Raw genomic sequence first — 20862 nt, forward strand, 5'->3', positions numbered from 1 at the left:
ACACCATGAATATTTCATAATACAAGGCTGAAGCAAATGGACGAAGGTAAACTGTGGATAAGTTTACAAATAATTTTACTACTATCAACAACAGATGAAGCTATATTTATGTTGACAGGGAGAACTATGTTAAATAATGTTTAAGTTTGCTTTACAATATGATGCAAGAACTGCTGCAAACCCACGGAAAGCTGCAGAGAGAGGTAGGAGAATAGGAAGGTTAGAACACAGCTTTGAATTATTCTCATACTGATATGTATGCCACTAATGTCGGAAGAAAAAGTGCATCCAAATGATAGCTGCAAGTGGCCATGCACTCTGAAAACATTTCTGAAAAGCACTATAAAACAGGGACTTAGGATGCAAAGCAAGTGTCAATACAACTTTTTTGTATATTAATAATATCTGTAACCTCACTGAAATTTTTATAACTTTACCAGCAACAAGGGCAAACTCATTCTGTTGTAATGCTAAATAATTTTTTTTTAATTCTTGCGTTTTCTTTGAGCGAAAACCACAATATGATTATGAAGCATGCCATAGTGGGGGACTTCAGATTAATCTTGATTACCTGGGGTTCTTTAAAAGGTACACAATGCACAGTTGATGGGCATTTCTGCATCTCATGCCCATCAAAATGTGGCTGCCATGGCTGGGATTTGATACCCTGCCCTCGGGCTTATGCCATAGCCACTAGGCCACCATGGCAAATCACCTCATGGTGCTCAAATGTGTGCTGGTAGCAAATTCAGCAGGGCCACAATTTTGTAGCGATTCCTATTCCCGATGCTAACACCTTTCGGAACTTTTCGTGTTTGTGAGTGGCCGCACAGAGCTCATGAATGCGAAAAGTGCTGAAAGGCATTAGCATTGGAATAAGGCATTGCTACAAAAAACCAGCCCAGGATCATCATCATATTGATAAGTGCCCTTCCCTGCACCAAGAACTTCTGCAGCATGTGTGATGCAAGAGTACCCCCAGTTACAAAGGCAACCCGTATGAATTTCTCAGCTTCACAGCTAAAAAATTCATTCCTGTATGGAAATCAAACCTGTGACCAGTATCTTTCAGGGGCTTGACCAGTGTATTTCAGGGCACTACCATCTGAGCTAAGCAGCACAGTAGTATGTCACAGAGCAAACAAGTTAGTGGTCTGCTAGTTGATTTCTGTGTTGAAAAACAAACTAAATTCCAGGGTTTTATGTGCCAAAACCCCAATATGATTATGAGGCACGCCGTAGTAGGGGACTCCAGATTAATTTCAACCACCTGGGTTTCTTTAACATGCACCCAATGCAGGATACACAGGTATTTTTGCATTTTGCGCCCACCGAAATGCGGCCGCCATGGCGGAGATTATATTCTACGCCTTCCCCCCTCCCCCAGGTTCAGCAGCACAACACTAAAGCCACTAATTTTTTTTGTTGCAAACATTCACCTAAGTCAGTAAACCTAAAGTACATCCTTGTTTATGAGTGAACAGCCATGTCTTCCGCATCTAAATTTTGTCGAAGACAAGAATACCATGCCACTGGTATAGACCCTTTATGGCCATTCAAAATGCAACTGTACTATCTCACTGTCTAAATGCTGGGTAGGAGGGGTAGGAGGAGAATGTCATTTTGACACAGAAACTTATAGGTAAATGGATCACATATGTATAAAAAGAGGCACGCATCATAGCCCATGATTCAGGGTACCACCAGTTTCTTTTGGTAGTGGCTTTAGCCACTAACAAGTCCTCTTCTCTGAGCATGCAGTCAGACTGTGGCAATTCAAGCTTGCAAAATTTTTCTTCCACTATTGCATTAGGCATTGCTTTTGCATTATTCCATTTTCTCATTACTTCCTTTTTCAGTCTTTTTGCTCACTTGATCAGTTGGTTCTTTGACTTCAACACCGCATATATGGCTCTTCTTAGGGCTGCCATTTGCTGAGGGCTTAATGGTATATGAAATTAATGGCATGGCCTATGCTACTTTCTTCCAAAGAAGCGTCTAGTGGTGAATATGAAATGCATACACTAATGTCTAGCCACAAGGAACATTCCTTGTGCCTCCAGTGACCACATACACCAATGTAGGTTTTAATTCGGTGTACATCAGAGAAAAGGCATCTGTCAGCCATACACCATGATACTGAATGCTTATGAATAGCATTGATGATTTGTATTGTATTCCTGTATTGTACTTCTGCGATTCTGCTGTCTTTGCATACTATTTTGCTTCTGAATGTTTTTCCATACTTTGTATTCAATCATATTAAATTTAATGCTTTTCCTGATCATACCAGCCACATACGCAAGCACCATCGTGAATTATGTGATTCAAAATATTATTTTAAACAATTAGATCCTCCTTGCGGCATGGCTGCACGTCTCTCTAGCTCTCTCTCTTGTCTCCCTCCAACTCTTGATTTCAGAGCTCCAAGACAAGCAGTCACAATGCCAGATGTTCACTTAGAATAAATCAACAGTTCTTGTTCCTCATCTCCTTCAATATAGAATGTACTTGTTGGCCTGTGCACTCCAAGTAAAACACTAATTTGGCGTGTGGTGAAAGATGAAGGTGGGGAGGTCAAAAGCAACTGAGAAGTTAATAAGCGACTTCTCATTTGCATTTTGATTATTGTTCTTGTTGTCATGATTCCTTCATACACGCTTTACTTTCAGCATCTCAAATCCCCTGTGAAATGTTTTACTTGAGGAATGCAAAGGCTGACTACCTTCTATATTAAACGAGAATAATAAGAATTGCTGATCTGTCCTAAGCGAACATCTCACACTGTAAATGACTGCTTATAATAGAACACAGCAATGAAGAGGTGAGAGGTGAGGAAAGAGAGAGAGAAATTGGAGAGATATGGAGCCAACAAAGAGTATCAAATTGTTCAAAGTTCAAGTTGATGATGATGATAATATAACATGTTAGCTCTATTAGCATCTTGTTTATATTGTTCCAGAAGGCTACTTCTTCACCACTTATTCCATGACATATGCACAGATAAAATGTGTGACTGACCACATCTACAGCTTCACTGGCATTAGTGTCAATATTGCAATGCATACCTGCAAGTCACTTCCAGGCGCCTAGCTAACCAGGTGATTCCTACCCCATACTACCCACCCATCACAGATACTCAAATATTCACTTAGTTGGTCAATGCCAAAATTTGTTTTCAATGTCTACACCACGAACAAAATTCATGAAAATCTGGTTAAACCTGATTTCACATCGAAATATGCTCTTACTTATAGTATAATAATTAAATGCAGGTATTAAAAAACTGATGAATGCTTTGTTCTTGTGAGCAAATGGTGAAGACATATAATTATCAATACACCGCATATACTTGCATACACAACGTGCTTGCATAATAAATGCACTCCGAACTTTGCTCTCGATTTTATTTTTGTTTTCCCCCTCACAATAATCGCACTCCCAACTTTGCTCATACGCAGTCCCACGATCAAATGGCTGTGCTGTAGTTTTTCAGATACCATCTTTTACTCTAGAACATGTGTTTAAAACAAATGCACATAATGCTTAACGCATGCTTGTTGCCAGTGACGGTCCAAAGGCACCTCGCAGACTCGAGAGAGAAAAAAAATATTACATGCAGAATCTCCTGTGGGAGTTATCTAAATTGTGCATAAGCATTTGCTATTAATCACCTGCTGTTTCGCCGTCGTATGCTCTTGAGTTTGGTATAATTGCAAGAAACACCGCGAAAGAATCGTGAAACAGAGAAGCGCAGTTGCAATATTGAAATGTTAACTGAGACCAGCATAAGACGATGAAGAAGAGGCGTGAAGTAACTGTTCACTCATGTTATAGATAACTTTCCAGAGGATGTGGACGTGGGATGGAATGACGAGAAAGATTTTGTAAACAAAGCAAATATATACAACATTCATTACGTACACTGTCTTTTGTTTCGCTTTTGTTGTGTTTCTTCTTTATCTTCAAATTGGATAATTTGCATTTGGATGATGCCACTTCTTCGTGCAAGACAAGCACTGGCCAATGCGTGTTGTAGTACATGACATAATTGAACAGTGTTGTGCCTGCTGGCGATCCTCCAGAACAAAGGATGCTCCAACAGAAGACATGCAGCTATCACGGGTGCTGATCACACCCCATTCTTCACTCAAGGCAGCTCGCTTCAAGACAGCAATATCACCCCTCCTGCCCGTCATGAAGAGGCCACTGATTCGGGGTGCTGTTGTGGCTTGCGATCCTACGGAACAAAGGATGCTTCACCGGCAGACGTGCAGCTGTCACGGCTGCTGTTCACGCCTCATCATTCACTTCAAGACGTCTCCCTCCGACTACCGCAAAGGCCGGTCTCCTGATCCTGACAGAAGAGGCCACTGATTGACGACAGGGTCATTGTTAAGGACTCCCGGGGAAAGGGTGTCAACTGTGAGTTCACAGTTTGCCATGTGGTTCCTCGTATTGGGTGATGGTGGGACATGGAGATTAGGAAAAAGGGGGGGGGGGGCAATTAAGAGGCGGAGACAGTGGAATGTTGAGGTTGGGCAACAGTGCAGATGATAGGGAACAGGAGATGGTGAACGATCCAGCGTTTGTAGTTGGCCAATAAATTCCCTCAACGAGGGAAAGAGGGAAGTAAATGGCATAAAGAGCGAATCTGGGCAGCTGTGAAAAAGGAAGAGACGCTTGGACATGCAAAGACTCTAGCATGTAGTGTGCTCCGACAGTTGGAGCCATGTTTGTAAAACTGAACCATGTACCTTTTTTGAATATAATCCATTTTCTCATTCTCTTCAACGTCGCTCAAAACCCTTTTTCTCTCGGCACCTGGCACAGCAGCCATCCATGGAACCTTCGTGGCCGCACGGACGCCCCCTCCCTCCCTCCGACTTTCACAACGGTGGTGGCAGCAGTGCGATTAACATTATGGAACTTGGGACATGCTGACTTCACAACAACAGTGACATGTTTGGTAGATATTGTACGTAGAGATGGTCGATGACGCTGTCTCCTCTTGATGCGAACTATTATCAACCGTAGTCTGGCAGCGGCTGCATGTGGCGTGACCGCGCAGGCCCTATCTTGAAAGTGATCTGCGATGGAGACACAGTGCGCTGAATGCTGACAGCTTTGTCTGCACTGTGTTCTCACTGCTTAGTTCACGCTGTAGCGAGAGGCAGCACACAGGCCCTATCTTGAAAGCAATCATCTTATGTGACGGACGGACGGGTTTCCTTGTTGAGTAGGCATAGAAATGCTTACACATTTTAACAATGCAACTGGCTCTCTGAAAAAGTAGATAGTACAGTTTCAGTTTAGTGTGTTTAACGTAATAGTGGAGTTAGCAGAATAGTGGGATTGAAATGCACAAGCGCAGAACACTAAACGACCCACACATTTAGTGTACCATTTAACATTACCGTCTTAGCATAGTTTACGTGGTTTACATAAAACATGGCAGCAGCCCTAACCACCTGCTTCGAACTGAATTTGGCTTTTTTTTTTTTGTAGAATTCACTTTGTTCGTAGCAAATGACTGTGAAAACAGCTTTCGCTTGGTCTCGGGCCGCTTCAACGAAGTAGTATTACGGATAACCTTGAGGAGTTTTTGAGATTGCTGCTTGTTTCAAACACGTCCAAGGCTGATGAGAGAAATGATGATGATGATTTATTGGCATCCCCTCTGAAACAGGGCAGGAAAAAATTGTCACCTAGCCTGCTTGACTGACACAACTATAATATCAATACTTCTCCTTCTAACATTCTTGTACACCTTTCATTAATCTTCTGTACCTACCTTGTATCGCTGCATATGCCTGTAATGGATCCGGCCGTATGTCTCTTCCCTGCTTTTTTTCCACCATTACTCTAAACGTTCCTTGCTTATCTCGACTGCTGACTGGTTGATACCTCTGTCTACTTTAATCCAAGCACTTCTGGAAATTGTATGTTACGTACTGGTCACATTAGGTGAATCCCTTCGCATTCCATTAGGATGTGCTGAGTGGTCTCCGGATTTTTGCTGCAGCATACACATGCCTAATCTAATTTCGAATATTTGCTCCGGTATGTTTTTGTCCTTAGGCAACCAGCTTGAGCATGTAATAGCAAGGCACTTCCCTTCGTGTTATCATACAGATTTTTCCTTCTAACTACTTTTTTTTCTCCTTGTAAATCTCTATGGTCTCTTTTGTTTCCATTCTTTGCATCCAATTAGTTGTCTCTGTTTCTCTCACTTTTTTTTTTATTACTCCTGGTTGTCTATCTACACTTTCAATTACCCTGTACTTTCTTGAGCTCTCCCTCCATTCTGTGTCCACGCTTTTTAGATACAGATACTAGTGCACTTCAACCACCCATTTATTTTTGTTTCATGTTCCTGAGGCTTTCTTCAAAACTACTTTTGCTCTGCAGTCTCTGACTTCAAATGAAAACCAACCTATGTCCCCTTGCACTGCCTCATTTGTGGTTTTGCCATGGGCCCACCAAACTTGCAACTTCGGGGTTTGTCCATAAAGTACTGAGACTGCCCGCCGAGTGGCACTGCAGGCGCCAGTGGCGCACTCCCCGGAGGCGGGATTTGTGGTGGGGGTTCTAAGACAAGTAACGCACCGGGCGGCAGTCGTACCCACACTCTGACACAGTGAGGATCTGAAGTGGCGCAAAAGCTGTTTTTGAGTTTTTGTCATTGCAAAAAATGTCAAAAATGTAGCATTTGCAAAAGCAGTGGTAAGTGATTAAATTTTGCTTTCGCCTGGGCAAAACCGCTTCCGAGATGCTTGCTTTGGTTAAGGAGGCTTACAAAGATGATGCCCTGTCAAGGGCTCAGGTTTTCCGGTGGTTCAGCGAGTTCAAGAACGAGCAGCAGACCGTTGAAGACATAGAGGGATCTGGACGCTCTTCAACAAGTGTTTTGGATGAAAATGTGGCCAGAGTAAAACTCCTGGACTCCAACAGTCGTTCAGTATCAGATTAATTGCTGAAGACCTCAACATGTGCAAAACAGTGGTTCACAATATTATTTCTGAAAATTTGAACATGCAAAAGGATTGTTCGAAATTGGTGCGAAAATGGTTGAGTGATGAACACAAAGACAAGTTGAAGTTTCCTGTGAGATGTTGGTTCGTTCAATTCAGAAATGGTGCACGGCACCACAAACCAACAGGTGCATGGCACCACAAACGGAAAGGTGCAGGTGGCACCAGTTATGGTGTGCCGGGCTGCACCCACTCACTGCAAGGTTCAAGGGTGCACTGCACCACGGCAGCACCTGTACCAGGGTGCACCACTGTACCTTGGGAAATCGAAGGTTTAGGTGCAGTGCACCATTAATAGGTGCAGGAGGTGCAGAGAAACTCTGCTGAATCGAATAAGCCTGCTGATGCAGTTAGAAAGAGAACGGGACTTTTTAGATAATGTAATAACAGGCGACGAATTATGGGTGTTCAAGTACAACCCCGAAACCAAGCACCAAAGTTCGCAGTGGTACACTGCGAACTCCCCGCACTCCAAGAAAACAAGAATGTCGAAGTCCAAGACAACATTCATTGTCTTTTTTGACAAATTTGGGGTGTTCCACAAAAAATTTGTACCTCCAGGACAAACTGTCAACACCGTGCTCTATAAAGAAGTCCTTGAGCGCCTTCACAGAGCCGTCAAACGGAAATGACTGGAGATTGCCGATTGCTGGAAGCTCCACCACGACAACGCTCCAGCCCACACTGCCTTCACTGTCACCGCCTACCTGGCCCAGATAAGGGTCGCAACCTTGCCGCAGCCACCATACAGCCTCGATGTCAGCCTGGCAGAGTTTTTCCTGTTCCCAAAGCTCAAGAGAAGCCTGAAAAGTCACCGTTTCAACGATATTTCCACCATCCAACGGTCTGTCACAGAATCTCTGAAAGAGGCTACAGAAGCTGACTTCCAGGGAGCCTTTGCAGCATGGGAATCACATTAGCAGTGGTGTATTGATGCCCAAGTAGACTGTTTTGAAGAATTTTAATAATATGTACTGATCGAAGCAATAAATTATTTTTACCAGACTCAGTCTCCTTACTTTACGGACTAACCCTTTATATCTGATTTTAAGCACAGAATGGCATTTGCGAACATTAGCGCTGGCACCATGACTCCTTTCCAAATTCCACGCCCCAACTTATACTTGTGGCCCCAACATGCCCTATGTTCATCATTGCTGCATTCTGCTTTTCCTTTTATTTTCAGGTTATCTTGCTGGGTGCTTGAGTAAGTCTTTCCTTTGTTTATGTAAATGCCAAGGACGAAGGCAGTCGTACTAAAGTTGTTTGGCACTTCGGCACGAATATGCACCAGTAGAGGAAGATCGAGGCAAAGGGTACCGGCAGAGCAGTCGATCAAAGCTGAATGCGCCATAAGAAAGTAGAGTTTGAGGATTAGGTCATGGGAACAATTGGTCAGCACTGTAAAAAGAACAGGAACGTGGCGGTCGGCGATACTGATACGAGAAGTACACGTTCCAGTAACATCAACAGTGCTACCGTTGGCCATGCGTATGGCTCAAGCAGTAGGAGGCGTGAGAACTTTCCTCAGTCAACGACGGAGGTTACAACTCATTAGGGACACCTGGGCTCCAGTATATATTAATGACGTCAAAGGGACACTGTCGACATGAACATCAAGTAAGTTCTGGTTCGTTGGGAGTGTCAATGGAGGATTTCGACATGACGAAGATAATGCAGCACTACCCCCAGGAGCTGCATGGTCTAGTTTTCCATCCGGGAGGGCCCATAATTGGTCGGCGACGAATAACCGCGTGGCTGGGGCGACAGGGACCAACAGCGCTGCGGTGACGGCGAGCGAGCAGGATGACTGTCATCGACAGATACACCTGAGGTAGGATGCATACTGCGAGGCAAGTAACGGCGCAGGTCAACATATGGGTGAGGAGACGGGGAAAAGGAGCTCGAATACAGCGACGTCCAGGAGGTGTGGTAGTGGCGAGTGACGTGGCCAATGAGGAGGCAACGGAAGCAATTGGGCTTGTCGTCCGGAGTTCTCCACATGGTAGGGTTGCGGTATCTGGGAGGGGAATACAGATCGCTGTGAGGCGTAGCTGTCGGCACTGGTCGGGCGTCAGTGCGTCAGGTCGGGAGACGGAGTAGGCAGCAGGAAAACCGAGGTTGGCAAATTCTTGCCGAACAACTGCCCGAATGAGAAAGCTTGCTGGGGCTGGTTGGTCAATGGTGGGGTCAAGTGGGCATGCTTGGAATGGCACAGGACTTGTAGCCTCGAGCTCGCGCAAACAATACCACTGACGTGCTCATTTAAGGGTAGTGAAGCAGTAACATGGCTGCGCAAGACGATACCACAACCATGTTAGGGAGCCGGGAGAACTGTGGAATGATGTGGCAGCTTTTGGCGAGCTCAAAGCGGTGGCATTACTTGACAATGACGTCGATGGTGGACATATTGTTGAAGACCAACAAGTTGAATGTGTCGTCCGCGATTCCTTTGAGTACGTAACTGACTTTGTCAACCTCGGCCATTTTGTTATCGACTTTCCGGCAAATAGTGAGCATGTCTTGTATGTACAAGACATACGATTCAGTAGAAAACTGAACTTGGGTAGCAAGCTCTTTTCTAGCAACCAGCTGCCAACCGGTGGGATTTCCATAGAGGTCGCTGAGCTTCTCTTTGAAAGCATCCCAGCTAGAGATCTCGTCCTCGTGTGTGCGGAACCAGACACGAGGAGTTCCACCCAATTAAAAATTAAATTATGGGGTTTTACGTGCCAAAACCACTTTCTGATTATGAAGCACGCCGTAGTGGAGGACTCTGGAAATTTCGACCACCTGGGGTTCTTTAACGTGCACCTAAATCTAAGTATATGGGTGTTTTCGCATTTCGCCCCCATCGAAATGCGGCCGCCGTGGCCGGGATTTGATCCCGTGACCTCATGCTCAGCAGCCCAACACCATAGCCACTGAGCAACCACGGCGGGTAAGAGTTCCACCCAAGTAGAATAGGACATTCACTAGCATAATGGTGGGGTCCCAGTGGTTGTTCTGGCTAACACGCTTATACAGGTTAAGCCAGTCCTCAACATCAACATTATCTTGGCTGGAGAATATGCCAGGATCGCGGGAGTTGGTAACCGTCACGTACGTTGTTGGCGGGATAGCAGGAGTAGAAGCAGACGAGGTGTCATCACCGGGAGCCATGGCAGAAAGCAGGATGGCGCGGCTGCTACGGAGCTCCGTGGCAAGGACGAGGACGACACCCTCCACCAAAATGTTATGCAAACGAAGGATTAAGAACTGGAGACTATTTACAAAGTATATTTACAATGGATAATGCAGCACTAGCCAGTTCAGCCGACAGCTCGAGAGCCAGAGAGCATTCATTGGGGTGCACGCGTGCATCGTCAGCAAGAAACGCACAATATGCATGTATCAATATTGCTTTAATATGGGTATGACTTGCTGTTGAATCGACACCACATAGTTACTCGTACCTTCATTAAAGATCATAATTCGAGATTTCTCTGTGCCAATTTAAGGCCTAGATTTGTTGTTGCATTACCACACATATTGGCCAGTGTCTCTCTTGCATTGTCCACTATTAGCGCTACATTGTCCGTATACATCAGTGCGGGGCCTTCCATTATGCATGTATGATAAATGAAATTCTAATTGACTGTTTTCCAGTTGTCTTTCTATGCCCTTAACGTAAAGCATGAACAACAATGGAGAAAGGGCTTGATGCTTACTTCAGTCCTTGGTGAATTTCCACCACTTCACTACAATTTTGGCTTTTCCATACAATTTTTCCATACAGAGCAGAGCTTTCACATACTATCGAAGAGGCTCTCAACTCAGCAATATTGAAAGGACAGTTATATGGCTCGTTCTGTGTGCATTTATAATCAAGTGTCTTACTTTCTACTATTCGTTTGTGTTTTACGAATGACTTTGAATAATGGATCATACTGGACAAACGTTCGAAGTGCTCCCAGAGAGCATTGTCCTGGTCTTCCAGGCTATGTCCGTTATCATTCACCAAGGGTAATGGTTGAATTTGTTGCCCCTTTAGCCTTCTTATTCCATCCCATACATTTTTCTCTTGTGTCTAAGAAGTGATACCTGATAGAAACTTAACCCAGATTTCTCTTTTCGCCTGTAGTTGTGTACGCCTCCCCTGCGATTTTATATGTTTCAATTCAATTAGACTCTCCGCGTTAGGTGATTAACAAAGTATGCCTCATCCCCTATTCTGCCTCTTTTACGCATATTTGCAATCTTCGTTCCACCAAGGGACACGTTTTCTGCATGAAAGACCATTTGTCCGTGGGATGCACTTTTGCGCTGCGTCAATAATAATATGAGTAAAATATCACATGGCATCATCTATGTTAAAATAGCTTAAAAATTCTTGTGATAAATAAGTACATTCTTTAAAATGTTTCCAATCGACTGAGGCTAGTTTCCAGCGAGGGAAATGTGGTGGAGAGTCATATTGTGCTGCTAAATATAGAGTGACTTGGAAGTGGTTACTTTCAAAAGGATTCTTGATGGCATTCCATTTCCGGTCAGGCAGAAGAGAAGCAGTGCCAACTGCAAAGTCTATCAATGAATATGAGTTGTGTTGTACATTGTAATAGGTCGGCTTCTCATTAAATAGGCATGCACCAGATGTCATAAAAAATTGTTCTATCAGCTGACCTCTTGAGTCACCACGGGAGTGTCCCGAAAGGGTGTTGTGGCCATTAAAATCACCCATGAGTATGTAGGGTTCCGGAAGCTGATTTATGAGGTCATAGAAATCTATTTTTTGGAGGTGATAGTTTGGGGGGTATGCACAGTAGAACCTCATTGATACATTTCCGTTCCGTACGTTTTCCCAGCGCCTATGTTTGCAATCGAGAACACAAGAAATGACCCAATAGATTTAAGCTCATTTTTTACCGGTTCCTATGTTCCCGGAAAACATGATTTTTCAGCACCAACGTTCAGTACGTCACCAAACTGCGATCTTATGATACGTTTTCTGGTCGTTTGATCCTGTGGAAACAAGAACATGCGCGAGGCGCGCACGATCAAGGACAGTATATAGCTGCCCGCCGCGATCTCATTTGAAAACGCCGGCGCGCACTGAGTTTCTCATTTTGGTACTAACAAATCTTCTCTGGGGTTGTCGCACGCAGCATTCGCAGCTATCACCACCAATCCTATTGCAATAAGGATTTTAGCCTATCTGTTCCACAACGCGTGGTGCCATATCGAAAGCATAGCTCAGGCTTTTAAATAACAGAAACGTGCCGCCATTCCCAGCTGCCCAGACTGCGATCGTATATGTTTCCCGGTCGCTAGATTCCATGTGAACGAGGAAAGGTGCAAGGTGCCCGCCATCGAGAACAGTATGTAGCCGCCCGTCTCACATGAAAAACGACGGCGCACAGTGTCGCACGCCGCCAATCCTACTGCGATAAGCATCTTCATCTATTTATTTTACAGCGCGCGGTGGGTAGTGCCATTGTTAGCGTACTGCGCGCTTTTAGTAGGCACTAATCCAAACGTGCTGCCGTTCACTGCTGCAGGCGGCGCGATGTGAGCAACACGCTTCGCTTCCGCGGCATCTGGCGTCGCCCACCAGGGGCGCTATAACGTAAAACTATTCCAAACTTTTCTATTCCAATTCCGTAATCAGCCCTCCGCGATTGGTGAAAAACTTTTTTGGACCACCCCCACTTCACGTGTCTGTCACGCCACGTCACGAAACCGCGATAGCTCCCCATTTGATATGACGCGTACACACTGATTATGCATGATTTGACCGAAGAAAAGAAATATATTTATTTCTGATTCGACACCTTTATTAGTCAAAAGTTTTCTGGTTGCACCCACTTCACCTGCCTGTCACGCGACGCCACGAAACTGCAAAAACTCACCGCGTCAAAGTTACGTGTACGCGATAAAGATGCATTAATATGCCGAACAAAACTGAATTTCCTTCTCAATAGCTGCAGGCTGCCCCGTTCCGAAAGGAATAAAAGATGGCTGCCTCCGATCGTTCAGGCACTGGCTACTCGTGCCTGCCGGAGAGCATGGGTTTATTTGCGTGTAATAAAGCTTTTTGCGTGGCCGTGTAACGTTTACGAGCATTTTCGGCACGCTTACGGCGTCGTTCTGCCATTCTTAAGCTTCCATCGCATGCCGCCGCGATTGTCGACGAGCCACCGTAAGCTAAGTAAGGGAAAATGGACAAATCACAGATGCCGGCACCACCCCCTTCACCCGGTTATCGATTTTCAGTTCTGTGGCTCGGCCCCATCGAATCCCTCTCCACTTGAGCGTGCTCCTCACCTCGTGTAAGCCAATTAGATAAGACAAGCCGCTCAGTGTAGGCAATGTTATTCGTTTTTCAAGCAAACAAAAGTGACCTCCTATGAACGAGAAGAGCGTTTGGTCTGTTGAGACAACCCTGCGGGTGACCACCCGATGCTTGCGTCGGTGGTTACGCAAATTTGATGTAAGGAGATTGGAATAAAAACATATTGGAATAGTTTTACGTTATAGGGCCTCAGCTAGATTTTGTTTCAGCTCCCCGGTCACCCTAAAACACACCACGCAATAGAAAAATATGCCGGTTGTTCACCATCACAGTTTGCGCATGCAGTGAGGTGGTCATAGTGGTCATGACCACCTCACTGCATCAGGGTGGTCATGCATCAGTCAGGGTGGTCATGCGGCATACACTTTGCACAGGTGGCACGGCCCCTGAAACTCTGAGAGCCGTGAACAAACCTTTGGTACTTAGAACAGCATCGAGGGTTCGGAATGAACGGTCTGACATTTATTTTGATGTAACCTAGCTGTTTCAATGTGCTCGGGGAGAATGCTTGTACAAAAGGTAAGTATGAGGTGTTTTGTCGGAATTTCCTTGCTGTCTAGTTGGATCTTTATTCACTGCACATTCCTGACATATTGCTTTTTCTAGCCTTCTAGGAGCTCTGTCTCGGTCAATTCCAGCAGGACCTGATCTGATGCCACCCCTCATGTACTATTCATTGAACTATGAGATCTTACAAAAATTTAGGTGTCACCAAACAAGACGAGTTTTGGCATATTTTCATGCTGAGCTTTGTCACAAACTTCAAGGGGCCATTTTCTGGCCATTTTCATGACTTTGTATCCAGGGCCCAGAGTGTCAGTCAGGCATTTTGCGACCACAAAAAGTGATACTGTTCTTACGGGCTTGTCGGGGGATTCACTGTGAATCATGTGGAAACGTGGGAAAATTTCGGTGGACTTGGTGAAAAAGTTTAAACATTCATCGGTGCACCCTCTTTTTGTGAGTCTGGAGAATGAGGAAGCCATACAAATTGGAGTGATTTTGGTGGCGGTGCCAGCCGCCCACTGCAGAGCCCAACAAGGGGACGCGACAGGATTTGCATATAAACAAGACCTGCGAAAGCCAGCTGTACACAACCACTATTACCAAATACGACATAACCAAGGTTGATCATTTCACACAAGGTTGACCCTAGCTGCCTGAAGGATCAGAAATTCAGAAGTGAGAAGAAGACAGAGACTGAAAGCGAGAGAAAAAGATAATGGTTGAAGAGGAAAGGAAAAGGCAATTACCAATTTTCTCCTGGTGGGTCAGTCCGGGGGTGCCATTTACATGAAGCAGAGGCCAAAGAGGTGTGCTGCCTCCGCCAAAGAGGTGTGCTGCCTCCGCCAAGGGGCTACAAAGGTCCGAACATCCAACATTGGCTCAACCCCCAGGAGCCCCCTTCCCCCGGACACTGCTAAGCTGCGCACGTCTACACGTGGGAGGGTCCGTGTCTCGCAACACACCAAACGCCAGCTAATGCAGATGCCCGTTGCAGGGAGATCCAGCACTAGAGAAGCGTTGTAATCAGTATATCATCCCAAATCATCCATGTGCACGTTAAAATCTCCCACTAATATCACCTGGCCCGATTTCTTGAGCTCTTTAATATCGCTTCTAATGCAATGAATCAATTCCTTATTTTTATCTCTGCTATCACTACCTGTCCATAGGTAAGCTACTCCCAGTCACGTCTACTACTTGCCTTGCCATGTGCTGCCTATCCATAAATGCTCCTTACATGTCTTTTTTACCATTTGTCATTTCAGACCTCACCTAATCAGCATGCCTACACCTACGCCTTTCCATGACAGTCAATCTGTTGCACCCTTTTCATACAAAATTGTCCATAACAGGCTGCTGCTCCAAATCTTGTAGATGCATTTCAGTGAAGACGTACATGCTAATCAATTCGTCATTCAGCTGTGTTTGAATTTCCAGCCATTTTTCGTGCTTGCAATCGACCACTGCATGTTGATGTAACAAACTTTACCTTCTCTATTCTTATCCTTTGTGCATCTTTTCCTAACTCCTTGTTGTCTAATTCTGCACCCTACTGTTGTGTGGCTAAATTCACTACTTAATTTTCCTTCCTGATTGCCTGCGGCCCACCTAAAAAAGGTACAGCCTACGCGGCACATTGGCCTCCAACCGGAGTTGCTACACTATGGCTAAAATGTATCCTGTCATGCACAAAAGCGCCTTCGCAGCCTGCTTGGTGCACTTGTCGGTTGATGTCAATGACAGTAAAATTCATGGCTAGCATCCAAATTTCCCTGTTTACTGCAAGCACTGCCCTTTTAACCTCTGGCACCATGCACACTGTGATTTGCACTTCCTTTGAAACATTCTGGCCGCAGATTGTTTGGCCTTCTGGCTATTTTTTTTTTGCGATTTCTGTCCCCACGTCCCTACAGTATGTCAATCACTTCGCCCATTATCACTACTAGGTGCCTCTCCGCCATTGTCTCCCATATGTGTTGCTTGGCTTTCGCTATCACTTCCCTAATTGGCTTCCCCGGAAGCATGCTAGCTGGACTCAACAAAGACAACTCAATGCTTTTCCTCCTCCTCGCAACCGAAAGCTGCACCTGAGGCCGCAATGCCCTCCCCTCCAATTTCATCCTCTTCCTTCAGTTGTTGTCTTCTTCCACGTCAGGCACGTCAGTGGTAGCCCCTTCGTGACCATCATTGATGTGTCTGCCACTGCGTTCCAGCTTGGTGGTATCAGCTTCCTTACCTGTGCTCGCTTCAAAGCCAGCCCCATCTGGTGCTCGCATAGAAGCTTTGTGGAATGCCGGCAATCAGCTTCATTTCTACGTTGGCTAGCTTGTCTTCTACCACTTTAGTCTACTTTTGCTCGCTCTTGTTCCTTTTTTGAGATTCCCAATTCGCTTAGCCAGCTTATCCTTCTCCTGCTCTAGACGATCCACACTGTGATTTGTACTTCCTTTGAAACATTCCGCAAGTCGGTGGTCCCTTTGGCTATGTGATCCCTGCGCCTCGTCCTTGCAGTACTTCAATCACTCTGACCTCGAGATGCCCTCCACCGTCGAGATGCTCCCCGCTCTGAAGAATGGATGGATGGATGCTATGAGCATCCCCTTTGGAATGGGGTGGTGGGTTGCGCAACCAAGCTCTTGTCATTATATAGCCTAATGTCCTACCTATGTTAAAAAAAAAAGAACAGGAAATAAAAAACCCACTGCAAATTCCCAGAACCCAACCTCTATTGTGAACTTTGTTTTTTTACGACTCCACTGTTTGTTGTTTCCCTACTTTTCTTCCATCAATCTTCCAATCACCTCTTACAAATCTCTATTGCGGACATGTTTGCTTTCCCCCTGCTCTCGCTGAACTTAAGGGCTTCAAGGAGGCCAGAGGTGCCTAAATCTACCGCTGGGCAGATATCCTCACATTCCAATAAAACATGCTTCATCGTTTCCCTAGCTTTGCCACAGTTTCTTCTTCCTTGTTGTAACTTGCTTTATGTGTCATCCTGATCTCACTTCGAAAAGAAACGAGCTTCCCTTTGAGTTAACATAAATTGTCATTTTTCTTTCCAGATTGTGCGTTTTGCTCCTAAGTAGTTACTCATAGCAGGTTTCTTTTCCACTGCCACCCCCCATGAGATTATCTCAGCCTCCCTGATTTTCTGCTTGACATTCTTTGTTGCCATGTTGCTCATGATACAGGTCATATACTTGCTGATAAGCTTCCTAGTTCTTTTCCTCCACTGTGAATCAATGTTTTTCCTTACAAATACCTGAACATTCTCTTAGCCCATTTGCTTTCTTCCATATTCCTCAGTCGTTCTTCATAATCAATTTTACTGTGAGCTTCTCTCACTACACAGCTTGTCCAGCCCATATCACCCTGCACAGCTTCATTTGTAGTCTCCCGGTAAGCTCCAAATGTGAGGCGTTCCATTGACCTTTGGTTGTCATCGAGTCCTGATTGTACCCTTGATTTCAATTAAACAACCGCATTTCCAAATGTAAGTCCTCAAACTATTACTCCTTTCTACATACCCTGGAGCACCTCCTACCTATTGTATCCCCATAGCGCTCTGTGCTTCATTATGGCCGCATTTCTTTTCCCATTTACAGTCGCTGTTCTTTCCTGTGTTTCCATATATCTTTTGCCTTCGTTTATCCATACATCAAGGTATTTATTTATATTCTTTCATGTGAGGTATTTCCTGGCCCTGTATTGACACTGTTCACTGTTTTCATTGAATATCATAACACCTGATTTTCAACGCTAAATTTCAGACCTAAATTCTCGCCTTCCTGTCAACGGATATTAGCCTGACGCTGCATATCACTTTCCTTGTTAGCTAGCTACAAAATGTCATCCGCATAAAACAAACCTGGAAGCTGCTGCTTCCACTACTGCACCTGCCTGTTTGTATGAGAGATTAAACCCGATGTTACTTCCCTCTAGCACCCCTTTCCATCCTCACCATGTACATTATAAACAGCAGTGGGGATAATGGGTACCCCTACCTCAGTCCCTTGTTGATATCAACTTTCTCCTCGCTCCTCTTACCTTTTCATTCAATGCAAACGGTATTTTCTAGGTAAATCTCTTTCAAAAGCTGTATGCAATCGTCGCCCAAGCCTTCCCCTTCAAGAATATCCCACGTCTATGTTGTCATACGCTCCTGCCCTACTGAAAGATCCCCGTATCGCCCATAACTCCTATATCCAATAACATCATATGGCATTCATTGTGAAATATTTAGCGCGCATTGATCTACTGCAGATGATATGGCATACTGGAAAAACGGGTTTGTATATTGGATCGCCTATGTTTCAAATCGGATTATTGGATATGGGAGTCATAGGGCAGATGGATTTTTCAATAAGGTGTAATGTCTAAAAAGGCCACATATAATGGTCTCTTTTCTACTCTGGATACTTCAATACACTGAGTAAGGACAAATAAGTTATCCAGATGCCTACCTATCCTTAAGCCATTCTGAAGTTCTCCCAAAATGCCATTATTCTCTGCCATGCTTGCAGCTTTAATTAGTTAGCCTGCATTGCTAACCTGTATATTACTGATGTAATGGTCAACAGTCCATATGAATGAATTCTATTTTTCTCCCCCTTTATAAATTAAATTCATCCTACATTTGTCGTCAACTATCTGGTATTCGTCTGTCTCTTAAAGTTTTTCTACTGCTTTCAATAGAGCTTCCTTACATTTTGGCCCTAGTTCATTAATCAGCTTAACGGGAACCTCATCTAGCCCTGTGGCTGTGCACTTAGGAATTTTCTCTTCGGCTTTCTTCCGGTTGAAATTTGTCAGCACCAGCTCCTTTTCCCCCCATCTGGTTCCTCTTTCATGCTCTTTTTTTCCTCTAATACAACCTCTTCATTGCCTTGGAAAGATTCAGCTGTTATTTTACGGACATAATTTAATGCCACTTCCCCTTCCAGTTTGTTTCCATCTTCGTCTAGGATATGTTGTATTGTGCCAGACTTCCTGCCTAAGAAATTTATGTGGTTTCAAAATATTCTAGGTGTGGCCTTCTTTTTCTCACTTATTTCTGACAACCAACGTTCACTTTCACCTTTTATCTCTGCTTGGACCAGTATTTGAACCATAAATGTTTTTTCCCGGTATATTTCCCATTTTCTGGTTACTTCATCCTGTGGTAACTGCACTTTTCTTGCCTGCCTGTGCTCTCGGGATGCTTTTTGTCGTTCGGCAATCGCTTCTCGCATCTTCCTCTTCCACCAGCTTTTCGGTTTCTTTTTTCCTTTCCAATGAGCATGTTGCTTCTCTTTCTGTATTTCTGTCATTACACTTAGAAGCTCACTATATTCCTACTCCTTGCTTGGCCATTTGCCAAGTTCCTCCTCAACTCTTGTGACTATATTTATCATTTGTTCAGCGCTCAAATTTGGACTGCCCATTTTGCGCTCCTTGCTCTCTTTCCAAACTACATATCCCATTTTCAAAATGATGCATTTATGGTCACTCCCTATGCTGCTATGTATACCCTTCCTCGTCAATGACCATTTCTGTCAACTTATCATGAATTCCTTCTCTCATCAGACAGTAATCAATGGTCGATTGCCGGTTTCCCACTTCCCACGTGGTCTTTCCACTTGGGCACTGTATTCACAATAACGAGATTATGTTCACAAAGATCTGGCATTGACTTCCCATTGTTGTCGGTATAACCATCTAGATCCTGTATGTGGGCATTCATGTCACCTAATAGGATAATTTTGGCATCATTCCCGAAACCCTTAAAGGGACCCTGAAATGATTTTGACAATTTTGTACAAACGTACTGAGTCGTTAGAGTAGGTCCTTCTGATCATTAATTGACGCATCTAAGTGCTGCACGTAAAGCGTGTAGTTTATTATAAAGTTTTAAAAATGTTCATCACTGCTGATCGCAGCATACCGCTCGGTTGAATTTTCAGCTGCTCGTAAATTGCCCTAAAGACGCTAGCAGGGCAAGCTATCCAATTGGCTGCCCAGGGTGTGTTATCAATAATTTTTCCAACTTTATGGTCAACAAATTTTGTTCGTAATAGTTGGAATGTTACTTAATTTGTTTCTATAGAAAGAAAGAGAATGGACAAGGACAATATCTCACTACACTTAAGCACTTCCGGCGCAAAGCAAGTGCTGTCTGCTTGGGTTACAATGTGTTTCTTTTTGCAACGTGGTTGCAAAAAGAGCTCCACGGTCAGTGTTGATCTCGATCTTTATTTTCGCCTGTACTATGGTTTGCCCTTCTTACGTTGTGGGCCGCAAACATAGCGACTGGCAATATGTCAAGCTGCGACATCGCGTCCCTCTGCAAGGCAGCAGATGAGCAGAGTGGTTGCAATGCCTCTGGCTGTCGCTATCCGATCGGCGCCAGGATTTAAACAGCCGTCACTTTACGCTGGAGGATTACTACCAGAATAGTGTTTCGCGTGGCCAGTATTCGGGTAAACGCAAGCGTAAGCGGACTGGGCCTGCCCATTTCATCATGCCATTTTACGGGATGAGCGGAGGCACAAACATGAATGGTCTGGACAGTGCAGCCACTTGGTGACAAGAGCTGAACCAAACACAGTCTATTCTAATTTGCTGCTGGTGTAAATTTTCCTCTGGCGCGTAATCACGAACACGTTGCTTATGTAAATGTTTAAAATGTTTTACACATGGTTAGAGCAATATTATCTCTTTGTTTGGTTGGTTAAGCTCTGCACCACCAGGTGGCTGAACTACGCAGACCAATCAGGCCACTCACGTACGTCTACGCTAAAGCTCCATCAGCTGGAGTTTATGCGTCCACCTATCCATCGAAACGCCTATCTTGCCTTTGGTTACCGGAATACCGGACACGCTCGGCACTGCGACAGAATGCTCGCAACGCTTCGCTGCTCGCTGCTTCGATAGCTCTTGCTTGGGGTCGGATGCCAAGCTGCTGGCAGAGAGGCTGGAGAGGCTTCGTGCGCTTGCTCCTAGATAACTGGA

General features: G+C 44.7%; 1 protein-coding gene across 9 annotated transcripts in view; it reads right to left on the minus strand.

Moving 5' to 3' along the window:
- Naam (Nicotinamide amidase) overlaps positions 1–20862 on the minus strand; it is a 54229-nt gene that overhangs the window by 3551 nt on the left and 29816 nt on the right. For 2 of the 9 annotated variants that reach the window (XM_075700888.1, XM_075700894.1), the window contains one exon: positions 14619–14722. The exons of 6 other annotated variants lie outside the window; for them this stretch is intronic. The gene's annotated coding sequence lies outside the window, so the exon portion shown is untranslated. One more of the 9 variants, XR_012829856.1, reaches the window with a different exon arrangement.

This window comes from Dermacentor variabilis, chromosome 1, assembly GCF_050947875.1.
Source record: "Dermacentor variabilis isolate Ectoservices chromosome 1, ASM5094787v1, whole genome shotgun sequence".
Taxonomy (NCBI): Eukaryota; Metazoa; Arthropoda; class Arachnida; order Ixodida; family Ixodidae; genus Dermacentor; species Dermacentor variabilis.